This window comes from Lycium barbarum, chromosome 6, assembly GCF_019175385.1.
Source record: "Lycium barbarum isolate Lr01 chromosome 6, ASM1917538v2, whole genome shotgun sequence".
NCBI classification, from domain to species: Eukaryota; Viridiplantae; Streptophyta; class Magnoliopsida; order Solanales; family Solanaceae; genus Lycium; species Lycium barbarum.
This window is the reverse complement of record NC_083342.1, coordinates 16,543,619-16,562,671: the sequence shown is the minus strand read 5'-3', so window position 1 is coordinate 16,562,671 and position 19,053 is coordinate 16,543,619. Positions and strand designations below refer to the sequence as shown.

The 19,053-nt window shown below is 33.4% G+C and overlaps 1 long non-coding RNA gene across 2 annotated transcripts; it reads right to left on the bottom strand.

The window, feature by feature from the left end:
* Positions 1–12,927: 12,927 nt before the first annotated feature.
* LOC132643510 (uncharacterized) lies at positions 12,928–17,621 on the bottom strand. Of its 2 annotated transcripts, none has more exons than XR_009583635.1 (2): positions 14,788–17,621; positions 12,928–14,090 (listed from the first exon to the last, which is right to left on the bottom strand). It is a non-coding gene; the product is annotated as an uncharacterized LOC132643510 (long non-coding RNA). The 2 variants fall into 2 exon arrangements; XR_009583634.1 differs by having other exon boundaries at positions 17,138–17,621.
* Positions 17,622–19,053: the final 1,432 nt, after the last annotated feature.

Sequence of the window (19,053 nt, the reverse complement as noted above, 5' to 3'; positions counted from 1 at the left end):
CAGTTAGTTTGAAAACATATTGAAGACCCTTGTTAAGTTTAAAAACTCTCATGAATCATTAAGAGAGTAGACAGTCAGACATTTAACCAAGTCATGACCAAGGTCCACACACCACAACGTAAACTCTTTTCATAAGAACCGAGAACTTATCAAAAATGTCAAACTATAAAGTCATGTAAGGGGAACTAACAGTTTCTTAACTTAATAAGTAATATCAGTCTTAACCCACTACTAAACTGTTTTTACTGCATTCTAACAACAAGAATGAACAATGCTAATTACACATAATATTTTGACTACAAGTTCATGAAATCTATTTGCATAACCTTTCATCTTTCCACATGAACCAGATTCAAAATTTAAATTAAGCATCATATTTAAGCTAAATCATTTGTCAAGGGATTGAGATCAACACAGGGCAGCACATAACGCTCTTTAAAGTCGACTATCCTACAGACAAATCACATAATCACATTAGCAACTAAGCTAAACACATGTTTTAAAAAAAAAATAAACTGAACATAGGCTAGGTGGAACCAAAACACATATCGTGAACGAAACAAATCCTACATACTTTGATTGGCATACTTAGCATATAACCTTGACTAAATAAAATCTAAACTAATATTTACATAACACAAAAAAAAATCTGGATTTTTTAAAAACAGGAGAAAAGAACTTTACGTTCAGAAACTCTAGGAGCAGAGTTAACATGATTTAGTTTATGGAACTTTCATAAAACATATTCGAATATCAACAAATGACAGAAACTAAGACATGAAGTTTAATGTCTATTTACTATTCACCAGCTATAGCAGCTGCATGAAATAAGAAATGCAAACATGTTTTTGAATCACAAAGGGTAATAACAAGATATAAAACATGATTTTCCTATGCTAACAGAATTTTAACAAAACAATAATTCAAAATAGCATCAGATTTTACCTGTTCGTGGTGCAGTGAACAAAGCGTTGGCCTTGAATCTACACTAGCATTATGGACAGATCCGAACCCCGACGAACGAAAAGTTTAAATCTCAAGGTTTAGAGTAGTAGTCCAAAGATAAAATGTTGTGTATGATGAGATTTCGAGGATTTTTTTTTCTCCTCCCCCTTTTCGGCTGAGCTCTTGAGACGCTATTTATAGGTGTAAGTCAAAAATCTAGGGTTTCAATTTGGGCGGGATCTTGAATTATCTCAGTCAAAAACCAGTTCAAAATCTGAACGTTTGAGATTTTGTAAGGATTCGCCAGTAACAAGATCAGAAAAAGATGGAAGAAGACAAAATCAAATAAAGCTCTTGTACTAAAATGGCAAAAGAAAAATTATAAAGAAAATCGAGTTTAAACTCGCCAATCCCGATTCGATTTTCAACCAAAGGGGCATGCTTAGCACGAGATTTTCCAGGTCTTCCCGAAATGGTGAGATCTCCACTGAGCTTCGAGATTTCATGTACTATCCAAACACGAAACGAGACAGAGACATTAAAATACGCTCAGACAAAGGTAGAAAGAGATAATACTTGCACCAAAATAGTATGGTAACGGTCTGCCATGGTTGAGTAAAGGTGGGAATTTTGTGTGGAATATGAAAGAGGGAGAGAGAGAGAGAGATTGGTGCGGCGCCTGTTTGTTTAGGGCTTAGGTTGATGAAGTAGAAGATGTGGGCCGAGTCGGTTGAAAGGGATAATGGGCTGGTCTAAAAACATTAATGGGCTGCTAACTTGGCTACGATATGGGCTCAATTTGGCCGAATTTCATGGACCTTTTCTTCCTTCAACTTAATTCCCTTTGGGCTTCTTAGTAATTAACTTCTACAACTCCTAAGTGATTAACTTATATATATATTATGATGACAATTAGTGATTAATATGTAGAAAATAAAACACTTAATAAAGTATTGACTTATAATTAATTTAACGAGTACAAATCCGAAAATGAAATGATGACGAACCATTAAAAATTGTGACAAAGTAATGCTAGTAATGTTGATAGTAAAATAGTGAAGATGAAAGTAATAAGAAGGATAACAATATTAATAGTAGTAGCAATAAAAAAAAAGTGGTGAAAATAAAGTATTTAGATTGTTAATAAATTTAGAAGCCCAAGGAAATAAATTAGAATAAATAAGGGACAAAATTAGGTGTCAACAAATAACCTCCGCTATTTGCTGTCACGGAGGTTGACCAAACCCCCATAGTTAACGCTGCCACAATCAATTGTGAAAAGACTACCATAACCTTATTTGGAATTTGCAATGTTTTCCCAAACAATTTTCCCTCCAAAATACTCTAGTAAATACATTAACTTATTTCTATTCCCAAACTATTGAGCAACTAAAATTGGTCCATATTTTCATACAAATGAAGATGAAAAGTCCCTACATACTTGTGTATTTTATATGTATAGAAAATTATACGGTTTATTTAATTTGAAAATAATTACATGTAAAAAAGAAATATACAGTCCACTCAAAAAATATCTATATACGGAAATCTGATTTAATGGGAAAATAGAATTTGGTGGGAATAGGAATCTGGGAGAAAACGGGAGGGGAAAATTTCGGGAGCAGGAGGGAGAATTTGGGAGAGGACATTTTGATTTCTTTGGGCTTTTAACTTTTCTCTGTGTTTCCCTTTTCTTTTCTTCTTTTGAAATTATCTAAAGATAATATTTTAAAATAAAACCAACTCATCAAAAACAAAATAAATATAGTGTGTATAACTTAATAAGTATACATCATTAATAAAAGAAAAGAAAAAAACCCGGAAATGTGGCGTATTCCATCTAGCCAATACGTAGATCGTTTAAAGTTATGGTAATATGATATGTTATGAAAAGGGACTAAAATCATATGTTCAGTATTCAAATAATGTTTTAGATATTTAGATTCACGACGCAATTACTTAAGTTGTGACGACACCAACAACAGTTCTAGCACGGCACCAGCAGCAATATATGTTCTCGTCTAAATTATACCAACAACTTGTATACTAATATGAATTGAGTATGACTAGTGATCAATGTAAATAAATACAACATATTAGTTGTTTAAATTTGATGATATAATCAATTATTCAATTTAACTAAATATATATATTTAAATTACATGTGAAACTTGTAAATAATACTTTGTTTAATATGAATTATGATATACTAGCTAGTTTTGTTATATAACTTATATATCAATCGTATTAAATCCTTAACATTATAAAACTTAATACCAACCATATTCAATTTTTAATTTTTGGTGTAAATTAATAATAAAATATCAAAGAATAGTCAAAAGAGATGCAAGATCCTTTTTGTATACAAACTATATTATATATACATTGTACAATTTGATTTATGATAGTTAAGAAGTTATTAAGATAGTAATGTACCATTACAATGTAGTTGGAAAAAATTATTGTTATTTTAAACTCTATGTAATATTTTTCACGCATTAATTAGATATAATTTCATTATTTTTTAAAATTGGTATTTACAACTAATACTTATTTAACAAAGATTATTACATAATTAGTTATTCATTTAGATACCAACCATATTAAATTTTTAATTTTTGGTATAATTTAATAATAAAATTATGTAAAACTAATATGAATTAATGTAAGCGATAGAGATTTTGTGTCTAAATGTTTCAGCATACGTTAGTGCAAGAATTAGCAACAAAAGCTATTTTTTAATCAAAAAAATTCATTATTTTAATATGTTTTTTTTCTATTTAATTTGTGATGTAACCATAAATCCATTATTATGTTGCTACGAAATGGCATTACACATATTATTATCAATTTATCAAAACTAAATGCACCAACACCACCGCAATATGTATCAATATATGAGAACTCATTTAAAATTAAATTCTTAAATATATGAAATTACTTGTAATTACTTATTAGAAATAATTAAGGACCATATACATAATGTATCTCTACAACCATTAAAGTCCTCAATGTGAATGCTTTTTTTGAAAATGAGTGATTACAAGAAATTATTTGAAAATAATAACGTACCACATATACATAAATATCTTTACAATCATCAATAAATATTTGTCTTTACTTACAAAATTACATAATTTACATGCAAAAATAACAATTTAGAATAAATAATTATGAGCTTGGTAAGTTTTGAGGTTACAAGTAGATTGATATACAAATGATGTATTGTTAAAGATTACTTTTTTCACTTTATTCTTTTGTTTGAATGTTATTTAAACTTTATATTTAATCTTCTTTTCATAACTTAACGGTGTTAAACCAACTGTTATCACAATTTTCGTAATCAATGCAAAAATATTAATTCTTATAGTTGATTTATTGTGGTTAAATATTACTATTGCAGTGATAACCTCACGTGTATAACAAATATTATAATTTATGGAAGTTTATTATCACTCTAAATTTGTAATTATGCATTTTATCATGACAAATAATTGTAATTATTAAGCAAATCATACTCACTTTCTCTCAAATATAACTTGAAGAAAATATATTCATTTAGCTACAAGATTTTGTTTCAAATAATTTAATGTGGCTAAAAGATTATTATTGCTACAATAAAATTTAACTCGTGATAAAAATTTATGGCTATATTATTTTGTCATGACAAATGATTATAGCTATTAAGCTGACTATTTTCACAAGTTTACTGGGAGCAAAATATTTATTTAGCTACAACATTTGTGTCTTAAATAACTTTTTGTTGCTAAAAGGTTACTATCGCTATAGTAAATTTCAACTCGTGGCAAAAATTAATGATTAGCTACAAGTTTTTATTATAGCAAAAAGTTGTGGCTATATCATTTAACTATTGCAAAAAAATTTCATACCTTGAAGCAATAATATTTATTTAGCTATAACATTTCGTTTTAAATAAGTTATTGTGGCTAAAAAGTTATAACTGCTATATCAAATTTTATCGCGTGGCAAAAACTTATGATCAGCTACAAAAATTTATTGTAGCAAAAAAGTTGTAGCTATTTAGGTAATTATTTCCACGGCTGTTAGCAATTATAGCAAAAATGAGGAATTAACTTTGTCAATTAATTTAATTTTTGTGGCTAAGAAATTTTATAAATTTGTAGTTATGGAATTCGAATTTTTGTGGCTATTATTATATATTAGCTATGATTTTTAAATTCATAGCAAAAATTCATAGTTATATGTGCCTTGTGTTGTAGTAAAAAATAAATGAATTATATACAAGATAATTGTATTTCTGTGTATAGTATAAACCTATGTACGTGTATACAACAAAAAGAAGGGGAATATCAACATTGATTGTTTATGGGAAAGGATATATGTGTGCATCTTTTGAGATTTTCCATGTATTGGAAAAATCTAAAATTGAATTGATGAGAGAGATTTGATGCAAATTTTGAGTTAAGATGAATTTTGGGAGAGAAGGGTAGAAATGTCACTGATTTGACATAAGTAGATACCTATGTGAATTTATTGTCCTGCCCTTATTGGGCAATTGTGGCCAAAATCAGTGTGGTGGATTTGATTTTTCCATTATTACCAAAAATAACTTTCCAAACTTTTTTGGGAAAATGCATAACCCCCCTCCCCCCAACGTATATTCGGATTAATTATGACGCACCCAACCTTTGCGGGCGACCTATTACCTCCCTGGCCTTATTTTTTCTGTATTTTTGTACTTTTTTCGGCTGACATGGCACAATCAAAATTTGATGCCCAGTTGCACAGTGGAGAGTGTTGCACACTCTCCGCCACATTGGTGCCACATCACTGCCACGTCAGTGACACTTTTCCTTTCTTTTTTTTCATTTGATTTTTCTTTTATTAATTATATTTACATTAATTAACCTCTAATTAACCATTAAACCCTCCATTAATTTTGTCTTCTTCATCACTAAACCCTTCTTCTTCTTCTTCATTTTAAGAAATCCATCAACTCATTTTCTTCCTCCATTAACACACACACATTCAACCCATTTTCTTCGTCCATTAACACACACACACACATTCAACCCATTTTCTTCAAAATTAACAACACACATTCAACCCATTTTCTTCCTCCATTGACACACACGCATTCAAATTCTTTCATCAATCATAAATATCTTTTCAAGAAATCAACCAACCCATATTCTTCCTCCATTAACACACACACATTAAACCCATTTTCTTCCTCCATTAACACACACATTCAACCCATTTTCTTTAGAATAAACAATGAAGAAATTGCACGAACTGCCTTTCAAATGGACTGGTTGCTCAAAAATATTTATTGCACTAATTGCTCTTCATTGTTTAAAAAATAAACAATGAAGAAATTGCACGAATTGCCCTTCAAATGGACTGGTTTCCCTTCATTGTTTACACGAATTGCCCTTCAATGGTTGCACGAATTGCCCTTCATTGTTTACAAAATAAACAATGAAGAAATTGCACGAACTGCCCTTCAAATGGACTGGTTGCCCTTCATTATTTACACGAATTGCCCTTCAAATGAACTGGTTGCACTAATTGCCCTTCATTGTTTACAAAATAAACAATGAAGAAATTGCACGAACTGCCCTTCAAATGGACTGGTTGCCCTTCAATGTGTGTGTTAATGGAGGAAGAAAATGGGTTGAATGTGTGTGTGTTAATGGAAGAAGAAAATGGGTTGGTTGATTTCTTGAAAAGATATGTATGATTGATGATGAAATTGAATGTGTGTGTGTTAATGGAGGAAGAAAATGGGTTGAATGTGTGTGTGTGTTAATGGAGGAAGAAAATGGGTTGAATGTGTGCGTGTTAATGGAGGAAGAATATGGGTTGGTTGATTTCTTGAAAATAAGCTTTTTATGATTGATGATGAAAATGAATATGTGTGTGCTAATGGAGGAAAATGGGTTAATTGATTTCTTGAAATGAAGAAGAAGAAGAAGAAGAATAAGAAGACGACGACGATGTGGCAGTGATGTGGCACTGACGTGGCGCCAATGTGGCGGTGATAACGTCCAAATCAACTCCTCAAAGAGAAAGTGTACACGGTCGTATGCAATATAATTTACCCAACTATGAGTCGGGGTCGATCCCACAGGGAACAATATACTAGGCGATTAAAAAAGTAAGGAACTTTCACCAATTAAGCTAAAGCCAAACGATAGATAATATTTTGGTTTTTGAGAAAATTATAACTAATGCGGAAATGTAAACTAACCTAGAAAGCAAGTAAAATGATCAATGGCCACAAGCATGGATAATAGGAGATTAGACTCAAGTAACGATCCAACGTATTTTACGATATTACAACTAAGAACGAGGTTATGTTAATAAATAATGATTTCTAAAATCTCATTGAAAGTTTCTCAACCAAATCAATGAATTTCACTTTAAGCTTTTCTCAAGCCTTAAAGTGTGATATTAGGCACAATCAATATAATCCCAAGTGACTTTCCTCTCTCGAGCTCAAGTCATTAGATGAGGGTTATGCCTCAAATCCTTGTTAACTAATCTTTCCCAAATTGACTTTCCTCTCTCGAGCTCAAATCAAATTAAATGGGTGAGTTCTAGGGTTAGCTAATCCCTTTGAAAACATTCAAGAACGAGATTAATTAAAGAAACAATAACCCACTTCATTAAGAATAAAAATCATTCAATATATAAGCAAAACGAGAGTTTCAAACCAAACTTTAATCAAGAATATTTTCATAAACAAGATTCAAGTAATGGAATAGAAAGCTACACACTTATATAATCAATACATAGCAAGGAAAAGAAGAAATAAGTAAAGGATTAAGAAATTTCTTATCAAAATCTTCAATCCCAAAGTGTGGATGCAAAAACCTAGCTCTCCAAGCTTGATGAAAATGGCCAAAGATGAAAATGATATGCTCCAAGTCTCTCTTTTGTAGCTCTTCAACTTTCCCAAGTCAAAATATGACAAAATAAACCCCAAAGTTTCAGCTTTGCAAATTTGTCCCGTTTTTGCAAAATTGTCCAGTTTGGCCTCTTTTTGACTTTATTTTCACTTGGTTTCTTCCGATCACTTCTAAATCACATAAAACTGAATAGAGAACCAATATTATACAAAAACACCCCTGCGTGCGCAACGTGCATCTCGCATGTTGTGTCGCAAGACAAACATGCAAGACGCGAAGCATGCTCAGCAGTCGCATGTTATGCTCTTGACTTCAGGCTTCCCAGATTTCGGACAAGGTTTGCGTTAACACTGTTGTCTCGCAAGTTCAACATGCGAGTCGCATGTTGATCTCGCAAATTGCACAACCTTTCATTCTCTATTCTTCAGTGGCCTGTCATGCTATGCGGTGGAATTGTGGATCCGCAGACATGACATGCGGCTCGCATGTTGTGCAAAGTGTGTCCTTGGCCTATTTTCCTTCATTTTGCTCCGTTATGCTTTCCGAATATCTTTTCCTACAAAATGACAAAAACACACGAAAAGTAACACCAAAAGTGCTTGAAGATTTACAAAAGCTTAAGAAATTAACATCGAATATCCTGTAATTTCACGGCACATCAATACCCCCAACTTAAAGTCTTTGCTTGTCCTCAAGAAAATCAAAATCAAAATCTCAATGAGGATCCACTTTAAGCACAAAAATATGACTTTGATTGGTACAAATAATTAGGCTACAAACATGTGAAACTTCAACCAAATAACTCCCTCATTTCAAAATATAATTTCTAGAAGCAATGGAGTTTCAAAACAATTAAGCGACAACACTCAAGCCTCAATAAGTGACTCAAAACCACTAGCTTACTAGATATGCTCATTTGACTCAACTTGAAATTTTTCAACATCACCAATCTATCGTAATCCATATGCCCTTACAAGAAAGAAAGTCTCAAAATCACTATATTCACAACAACAACAACACAAGGGACATATACACAAAGTCACTCACACTCAATAAAGAAATTCTAGTGCTAACAAATATCACACCATAAGCTTGCCCTTATTTTCAATCATTACTAACTCAAGAACATTCGGTTGGAGATCACATAGGGACTTTTTAGCTTGTAATGTAGGCTTAGGGAAGGGTAGGATAAGTATTTGGGATACAAGTGACTACGCCCTCCTTGAACACTACACAAAACCTTTTGTCTACTTTCCTCTTCATTTCAAAACATCACTCCTTCCTTTGCATACTCGTTTCCTCAATTATTCCAACTTCTTTTTGTGCAACCATTTTCTTGATTTCTAATTTTTTTTTTCACAAAGATACATTTTTTTGCACAAAAAGTTTGCAACGTTTTTGTATTTTTCAAATTTTCTTCATTTCTTTTGACTTTTCCACAACATCAATCTTCACCAGTTCTCAAGCAATACTAACACCCTCAAATTCACAATTTAACGTTCAAGGAAGGAAAGGCTCAAAAGAGAGAGTTTCATCAAGAAGAGTAAAGGCTTGTAATATGGCAATCAAAGAAAATGTCATAGGCTCAAATGGAGTTACTAGTGATATTATTTATGCAATGGTAGGCTAGAAAGGCTAAAGAGGCTTTTTCAAAAATCACAAAGATAGCCCAAGGTCATCTCTCCAACCAACATAATCAAAATTAGCATTGAAAGACTAACCGGGCAAGTTCTAGATGATAAAAGTAAACATAAGAATTATTCAACAAACACTCACCACACATGGCATATGAACTAGTCAAGATGGAGCAATTTCACTTCCTAAGCAAGAACAACTAGAGCAATATCTCATAATTCAAAGTAAACCTAACTAGTAGGTAAAGAGTCACCAAATGAGCCAAAAAGTTATCACAAAGGTCATTCTTTCCTATGCACCTTGCTTTTTAACTTTCACAAAAAAATTGGAGGGTATTCGCATTTCAACATTTCACATGCAAGAGACTAACTCTATTAGTACCAAACAAGCCAAGAGTTTCCATATTTTTCCTCAAAGGAGCACCTACACCTAAACTACAAGACTAATGAAAGAAGCTAAGAAAGAAAATAAAATAATAAGAGTGACTAATCCACAACATGCCAAAAGAACAAAATTTTTAGAAATTTGAGCAAGTTCCATTTGTAACGTTTATCCATAGCCACACCAACAGTCACAAAATAAGCCCGGCAAAGGCACACAATCAAGCATAACTAAAATATAATGTGCTACCACATGTCACCCCCAACTAAAAACATTGCAGTGTCCTCACTGCACAATGACAAAAAAAAAAAAAAAAATTGGACAGTTTTGCAGAAAATGTGCAGTTTTGCAAAAACTGTGCAAAACGGTCCAATTAACAGTGCTGCAATTTTCAGCAGCTACTGGTTTGGGGCTGTCCAGAAATCCGACCTGCTCAAAACAACTCCAAAAATTCTGAAAATTTGCAGATTAGTCAAAAATCATAAACTAAACTATTCTAAAAAAATAAAATTTCAAAAACGATTTAAAATTTTTAAAACGATGGGTTGCCTCCCACCAAGCGCTTAAGTTAAAGTCGCGGCACGACGGTTACCTTTACCATTTTTCCCTCCATGTGGAAGATATGAATTTGCACCCTAACTTTGAATCAAGATTCCGGTGATGCTCGTGAGGTGGTGGTAGGAAAGAAAAGAGGTCAACTCTCGGGTGTCGCATTTTGCACTTCTTGGCCCGTAAGTGAGGCATTGCATTTTGTCTTCTTGGCATAGCAAACTTCAAAATGAAAATACTTTCTTCTTCATCTCCAAAATTCTCCATAGGCTCGGTTAGTTCAACTTCCATATCATCAACTAAGCACAATGTTGAAAAATGGTTGGAATGTGGTCCAATGTGCTTCAATTTCAAATTCGCTTCATTTTTGACATCCTTACCCAAAAATGAACTAGAGTCTTCAAAAAACCATTTCATGAACTTTTTTATGCAACTCTAGTATCATTTCTTCAATCTCAGCGTCTTGCATTATTTTGGGATTGGTCGGTTGACAATTCACCATTAGCTCATGAAAATCAATCTTGACATATTCTTCATTGGAAACCAACTCAAAATTACAATCCATGGCCCTTTGATATAGAGCATTACATGTTTCAATCTTTGCATTCAATTCGGCCTCCAATTTCCGGATAGCAATTTCAAGTAGCTCCACTTCTTGACTTTGCTCAACATGCATTTTTAGAAATTCTTCCATCATCCGTAAAATGCCTTCACGGTGATCTCCATAGGCTTCAAGTTGTTGAGCTTGATTCATTAGCCAATCTTGGCTCAAAATTTTCATTCAAGTTTTTCTTCATTGTGAGAGTCGTTCAACTCTTGTAAAAATCCATCCATGGTGAGATACACCTTTTGGATAATTTCATCATCTCCATGTTGAACTTCTTCCCACAATTTGGTCAAGACTTGCCCATATTTTTCATTCTTACCCATTATGCTTTTCAAAATTTTCTCAACTTCTTCTTTTTGAGAATTGGAGATTTCTTCTTCAAGATTTTGCTCTTCTTCTTCAAGTTGAACCATTACTTCAATTTCACAACTTTCGTTGTGGTCACAAGAATTTTCGGGCTCATCTTTTAAACTTGAAATCTCTTCTTCAACCATTTCATTTTGAGGAGTCGACACTTCCATGACAATTGAGGAATTGACATCCTCAAATGAATTATTCATTTTTTTCATAGCTTCTCCATTTTCTAAAATGGATTGTTGGACGAGTTTTCGCTCTTCCTCCATCTTAGCTTCCCGATCTAAGTATGTTTGGAGCATTGCCATGATGCCTTCAAATCCGGCACTTTGTCCTTCATTTGCCATGTCATTGTCCCTGTCAAACTCAAAAGCACAACTAGCATTTTCGTTAGAACAACTTAGGGGAGGGAGAGCAAAATAATTGGGACAATCACCCAATGTCCACCTTGACCACCACATATATTACAAATACTCTCATTATAGGATTGAGACGGTGCACACATCTCTCTCCCGGGAGCATTTTAACAATCTTGCCAAAAGTGGGATCCTCCACAATATGGACATGGGTCATCAAAATATAGGTTGCAACCATCAAACCCATTTTCATTCCAAGATGCCATAGAGACACAAGTAACAAAAATAAATAACAAAAAATAAAAACTAACACAAAGAAACACGAAAAATCACAAACACATATTCACAAGTTTGGACCAAAGCAAGCAAGCTTAAAATCCCAAACTAACCCAAATACGTCAAATTATTCCCCGGCAACGACGCCAAAATTGATAACGTCCAAATTCACTCCTCAAAGAGAAAGTGTACACGGTCGTATGCAATATAATTTATCCAACTATGAGTCGGGGTCGATCTCATAGGAAACAATATACTAGGCGATTAAGAAAGTAAGGAACTTTCACCAACTAAGCTAAAGCCAAACGATAGATAATATTTTGATTTTTGAGAGAATTATAACTAATGCGGAAATGTAAACTAACCTAGAAAGCAAGTAAAATGATCAATGGCCACAAGGATGGATAATAGGAGACTACACTCAAGTAACGATCCAACGTATTTTACGATATTACAACTAAGAACGAGGTTATGTTAATAGATAATGATTTCTAAAATCTCATTGAAAGTTTCTCAACTAAATCAATGAATTTCACTTTAAGTTTTCTCAAGCCTTACAGTGTGATATTAGGCACAATCAATATAATCCCAAGTGACTTTCCTGTCTCGAGCTCAAGTCATTAGATAAGTGTTATGCCACAAATCCTTGTTAACTAATCTTTCCCAAATTGACTTTCCTCTCTCGAGCTCAAATCAAATTAAATGGGTGAGTTCTAGGGTTAGCTAATCCCTTTGAAAACATTCAAGAACGAGATTAATTAAAGAAACAATAACCCACTTCATTAAGAATAAAAATCATTCAATACATAAGCAAAACAAGAGCTTCAAACCAAACTTTAATCAAGAATATTTTCATAAACAAGATTCAAGTAATGGAATAGAAAGCTACACACTTAAATAATCAATACATAGCAAGGAAAAGAAGAAATGAGTAAAGGATTAAGAAATTTCTTATCAAAATCTTCAATCCCAAAGTGTGGATGCAAAAACCTAGCTCTCCAAGCTTGATGAAAATGGCCAAAGATGAAAATGATATGCCTCAAGTCTCTCTTTTGTAGCTCCTCAACTTTCCCAAGTCAAAATATGACAAAATAAACCCCAAAGTTTCAGTTTTGCAAATCTGTCCCGTTTTTGCAAAACTGTCCAGTTTGGCCTCTTTTTGACTTTATTTTCACTTGGTTTCTTCCGATCACTTCTAAATCACATAAAACTGAATAGAAAACCAATATTATACAAAAAAAAAAAAAAAAACCCTACGTGCGCAACGTGCGTCTCGCATGTTGTGTTGCAAGACAATCATGCGAGACGCGAAACATGCTCAGCAGCCGCATGTTATGCTCTTGACTTCAGGCTTCCCAGATTTCGGACAAGGTTTGCGTTAACACTGTTGTCTCGCAAGTTCAACATGCGAGTCGCATGTTGATCTTGTAAATTGCACAACCTTTCATGCGAGTGGCCTGTCATGCTATGCGGTGGAATTGTGGATCCGCAGACATGACATGCGGCTCACATGTTGTGCAAAGTGTGTCCTTGGCCTATTTTCCTTCATTTTGCTCCGTTATGCTTTCCGAATATCGTTTCCTACAAAATGACAAAAACACACGAAAAGTAACACCAAAAAAGTGCTTGAAGAGTTACAAAAGCTTAAGAAATTAGAATCGAATATCCCGTAATTTCACGGCACATCAGGCGGAGAGCGTGCAACACTCTCTACTGTGCAACTGGACATCAAATTTTGATTGTGCCATGTCAACCAAAAAAAGTACAAAAATACAGAAAAAATAAAGCTAGGGCAGTAATAGATCGCCTGCAAAGGTTGGGTGCGTCATAATTAATCTGAATATACGTTGAGGGGGGGGGGGGGGGGGGGGGGGTTATGTATTTTCTCAACTTTTTTCTAAGACAGATCTGGATATATTTAACACTAAACTAGAATATCAAAATTGAGAAATATCAACGTTTTATTAAACTACAAAATACTAAGCTGAAATCGTCAAAAAATCACTTTAGTCAACTAATCATATTACATGATTATTAGAGTTAGAAAATCTTGTATCCATGGATCAGCTAACAGTTAGCTGCATCACTCGGCTGCAAAAAAAAAAAAAAAAAGAGAGAGATTTGTGAATACATTACCAGAAAGCGGATAGTGAAGAAAAATAGAAAAGATAAGGTTTCACCGAAATCAACTAGTAAACCAGAAAGAACTGAAATCATATTATATGATGATCCTCATGCTCCTAAAATATACATTCAAATCCAAGACCAACTAGTATCAACTCTTTGATTAACATACAAAAGATGGAATGTCATGAATCAATTCCAAAAGAACAAGGCTACTCCATGAGAACCTTTAACTCTTTATGAAGCAAAGAAGAAACCATCCGCAGAAGATTAAAGTTGAATAAATTGATCAGTCATCATAGTAGATGTTAGAGAATTGTACATAATGCCCAGTTTTGTCCATTATAAAGTATCACAACTTTATTTTGTCTCTAATATTCCTAAAGGACATCTAATCCCAGTAATTGACATCTCACTAGTGGTGTTCCTGGACAAATGCCAGTTTTATTCAGAAAAAATAAATGAATACACCTGAGAGAATTAATCCAGTTTTATTCAGAAAATATCAAACTTCACTCTCTTTTTACATGAAGTAGCCTTGTTAAATCTTCATGGAATTGAGTTTTCACCAAAAGATTAAGCTTAAACGAGCATGGAGAATATCAACTTTAAGACGAGTGATAAACAATTAGCGAAATAGAGAAGAAGACAAGAGATAAATTACCTTCAACAACGGTAATCTGCAAATGAAGACAAGAGGAGTACATATTGCACAGTTGTGCCCATTATCCATAAAATACATCACTTGCAAATTAATTTAATATGAAAGTTAAATTCACTTCTAATAGTATGATCAGAACTCAGAAGCAAGAAAGCAGAGAACCTTAACTACACAGGTTAAATACAAATATCTAACGAGCATTTCAAGTTGCGAAAATGGGATAAATTTAGTGATTCACCCACTGACATCCATATCCCAACTATGATTTAGAGATATCAAGTATGCCAAACTAGTAGAAACTCTACAGTTTCTTATAGAATAATAGAGGAGTTAATATGGTCTTCCATATGATTATTTCTTATGTTTCCAGGGGTGATATTCTAACAGCAAGAGCACACATGTTCCAATTCAAGAAAGCCACCCCAAAAACACAAAAGCACCTATCGTTCCCTCTTAGACTCCAAATTAGAAAAACCCAACCTAAAATTTGGATCTCCTAGCTTCCTAACAATCAGAACCCAAAAGGAATAGGGAAGACATAGTAGTTTCCTATAAAAGGATAACATCCAGTTACTATAAAGGAAAAAAGAAATACCTTGAAAGGTTTAAAGATAAGAACCACATATTTACTTCATGAAATGAAAAGCATTTGACCAATTATAACTTCTTGATTTCGATAGTTGAAGTATTTAGCAAAGACTTGGAAAAAATAAGAACATAAAATTCGATTTAAATTTGAAATTAGTTTAAATTAGTCCATAACCAGCAGATACTAAAATTACAGAACGGAACAATGTACTGATTGAGCTTATACTTTTACATGCAAATATAAAGTCTAAAGATAAATAATAAAGATATGGTTGTAAAATTATAGAGCTTATACCTTTATAACCACATCTAGGGACCTTCTAGGCTCACTGAATAATACTTAACCACGGGAAACAAACTTAACCAAAAAAAAATACAGGGAGCAGTTAAGGGTGCACTGTATATATATATATATATATATTCGGTGAAGTTAATAGTTCATCTAGAAAGCTTAGTGAACATTCGATCATCAAACCAAATGACTATGAAGAGGGTTAAAATTTTGAAACTTTGTTACATTCAGAAAGTTTCAAGGCTAGGAGTAGGATCATATTTACCAGAACATTTGCCAAGCTTGCAAAGTTATACATTTTGAGAAAATCCCTTAAAACTAAGTTGATGCTTTCATAATCAGGCAGGTCTATGGGAAAAGAAAATATATAGATTATGAAGAATAGACTGAAAATCACTTGTACATTTGACAAATTCTCTTTAAACTTTGTGCAATTACAGCTAAAGTTGTTTGGTTGTACAACTGGAAGTAAAGAATTAATTAAATAATGATGCTATGAAAATATATGTCCTCATAAATAAATTCACATCCTAAGTAGTTAAGGGTGCACAGTATGAATCCTCAACAAAACTAAACTAACATCGGTCAACATTCATCACAGAATTCTTCAACAAAGAAATTAAACAAATCATCCACAAGCTACACATTACTGAAGCACGATTTCCTTCAAAAATAAACTAACATTCAGCCAAGTATTAAAAATTACAAAACAGAGCAAAATTTAACCTAAAGCTTGAGAGACAAAGGAAGCAAATTATAGAGAGACTCTAACCTGTAAGAAGAGAACAATATAAAGCAACACAGAAAATTGAACATGCAAGATGAATAAAAGACCAACATCTATGCGAAATACAATACCAATATGAAATCGAACAATATCTATGCGAAAAGATGAAGTAAACTGAAGCTTAAAATACGAACATAAAGCTTCGTTCTAGATTTCGAATTAGATTGAAGCAGAAATCTAAAATTGAAGTAGAATCTAAACAAAAAACTAAAATCAAAGTAAATACAAACATAAAGCTTCATTTAAAATCGAAGTAAATCGAAGCTTCATTCTAAAATCGAAGTAGAAAACTAAAATCAAAGTAAAATCGAAGTAAGTTAAAACAGAGAACTAAAATCAAAGCACAAAACAAATTTGAAAGATGAAGAAAAACCTTTTTCCTCTTTTCATCATAATCAACAGCGAGAAAACCACATACAATTCAACAATATTGAAACGCCAATTATAAACAGAGAAAACCACGTGCAATTCAAAAACACACAAAAATTTCAATTTTGAGAAAATTAAAGTAGAATGAAGCATGAAATTTGAGCTAATCTCTTGAAATTTAAGTTAATGTTTTCACATGAGCAACACATACAAAAAAAAAAAAAAAAAAGGTAAATTCTACACCGATCTACTTAAAATTTCATAAAAATAAACCTTAAGAAAGAGACAATTGAAGAAGAAGCAAAAAATACACTTACTGTTGAAAAATATAGATGAACGAAAAATAAGCTAGATGAGGGAATAATCTTCTCTTCTGCTAGAGTGAGAAAGAGAGCGAGAGGAGTGACAAATATTTTGGGAGTTAGAGAGGGAAATGAAATATGTGTTTTGGAAGTACAAATATTTTGGGAGAAAAAAAAAAGACTGTAATGTCTTTTTCTTTTAATAAATAAGCCTGTACAAATATTTCACTATAATCTCTCTCTCTCTTTTTTTTTTTTTTATATATATATATATAAATAAGATAGCGGATGGTTTGAACCCCCGCAATTTGATATAATTTGGCGGAGGTTAGGCTGACCCTCGCTATTAAACTCCCACAATTTACGCCTTTATTTTGTAGTGATTTTCCCTGTTACTTGTCCACTTTAGCATATCAAGAGAAAATATTGAGACTGAATGTGACTGGACCAGTTGGTCCAGACACGTCGGCGTATAGGTAAAATTCTTAGGTCAGTAGGAACCCTATTCTAGTATAATTGTACAAGTTATTTATGATGAAACTATAATTATGGTAAAATAGGATTTTAGTTCTTTTAGAATAGGGTTGTCTTGTTAGATTAGGGCAAGGAGAAACCTTATTTGTATATAAGGAGGTGATCATTATGATGAATGAAAGGTAGAAAGAATTCTCCCATTATTCGGTTTCTCTAAATTTTTGTCCCTGTCTTGAATTTAACATGGTAATAGAGGCATGTTAGAAAGAACACATAAACCCTAAAACAATGGTAGGTTACGGAGAAACCGATGATAAAAGCAAAGGAATTGCCGGTGAAGAAAACAAAATCCAAAGAAAAACAATCTCTGCTTATGACATTATGTCGAATGATAACCCTGAAATTGTGGTGACACAAGTCCAATTAAAGGGTGAAATTATGAAGAATGGGCTAGATCCATGAGGACAACCCTAAGAGCTAGGAAGAAATTTGACTTCGTTGATGGTACAATCAAGAAGCTGGATGAAGAGTTACCAGATTTCAAAAATTGGTGGACTATAAACTCGCTATTAGTGTAGTGGATTCGCAACACCATAGAACCAACGCTTCGCTCAAAGATTTCTCATAAAGAGGAAGCGAAAGAATTGTAGACGAGCATCCGAGAACGGTTTGCCGTTATCAACGGCCCTCGGATGAAACAACTTAAGGCCAAACTCGCGAAGTGCAAGCAAAAGGGAAGGACCATAGTGGAATACTATGGAAGACTCACCAAGTTGTGGTAGGAATTGACAAATTACAAACAGATTCTGACTTGCAAGTGTGGAAAGTGCACGTGCAATCTAGTGATGGCCCTAGAAACCAAAAGAGAAAAAGAAAAAATACATCTTTTCCTTATGAGATTGGATGAAGCTATCTATGGAACGGTGAGGTTGAACATATTGACCCAGAAACCATTGCCATCATTCAAAAATGGTCTACTCGAAGCTGGTGCAAGAAGAGCGTGTGACAGGAATCACATGAAAAATGGAGGACCGGAGTGAAACCATGGTTTTTGCCATGCAAGGGAGAACCCTCACCGTGACTAAAGGGAAGGGAAAAATGATGGTGCATTCTGCACACATTGTAAGAGATCTGAACACATCATGGATGGATGTTTTCAACTCATTGGCTATCCGGATTGGTAGCTACGACATAAAAAAGGGGGATGAAAAAATCGGAAGACGATGAAGAGGACAACAATAGCAACAGAGGGGTGGATCGGGATCGGAACGTGAAAAAGGCAACTACCGGGCTAACGCAGTGGTTGCCAGGGAAGGAACTTAGACAGAGATAGGACAGGTGAACACAGACGGAACAAGACCTCACAATTTGAGCGAAGAGATCCGGAAGACTGTGATTCACCTGTTAAATTCTCAAGGAATAAACCCAAATGGAAAGATGGATCGTAAGGCCGAAAA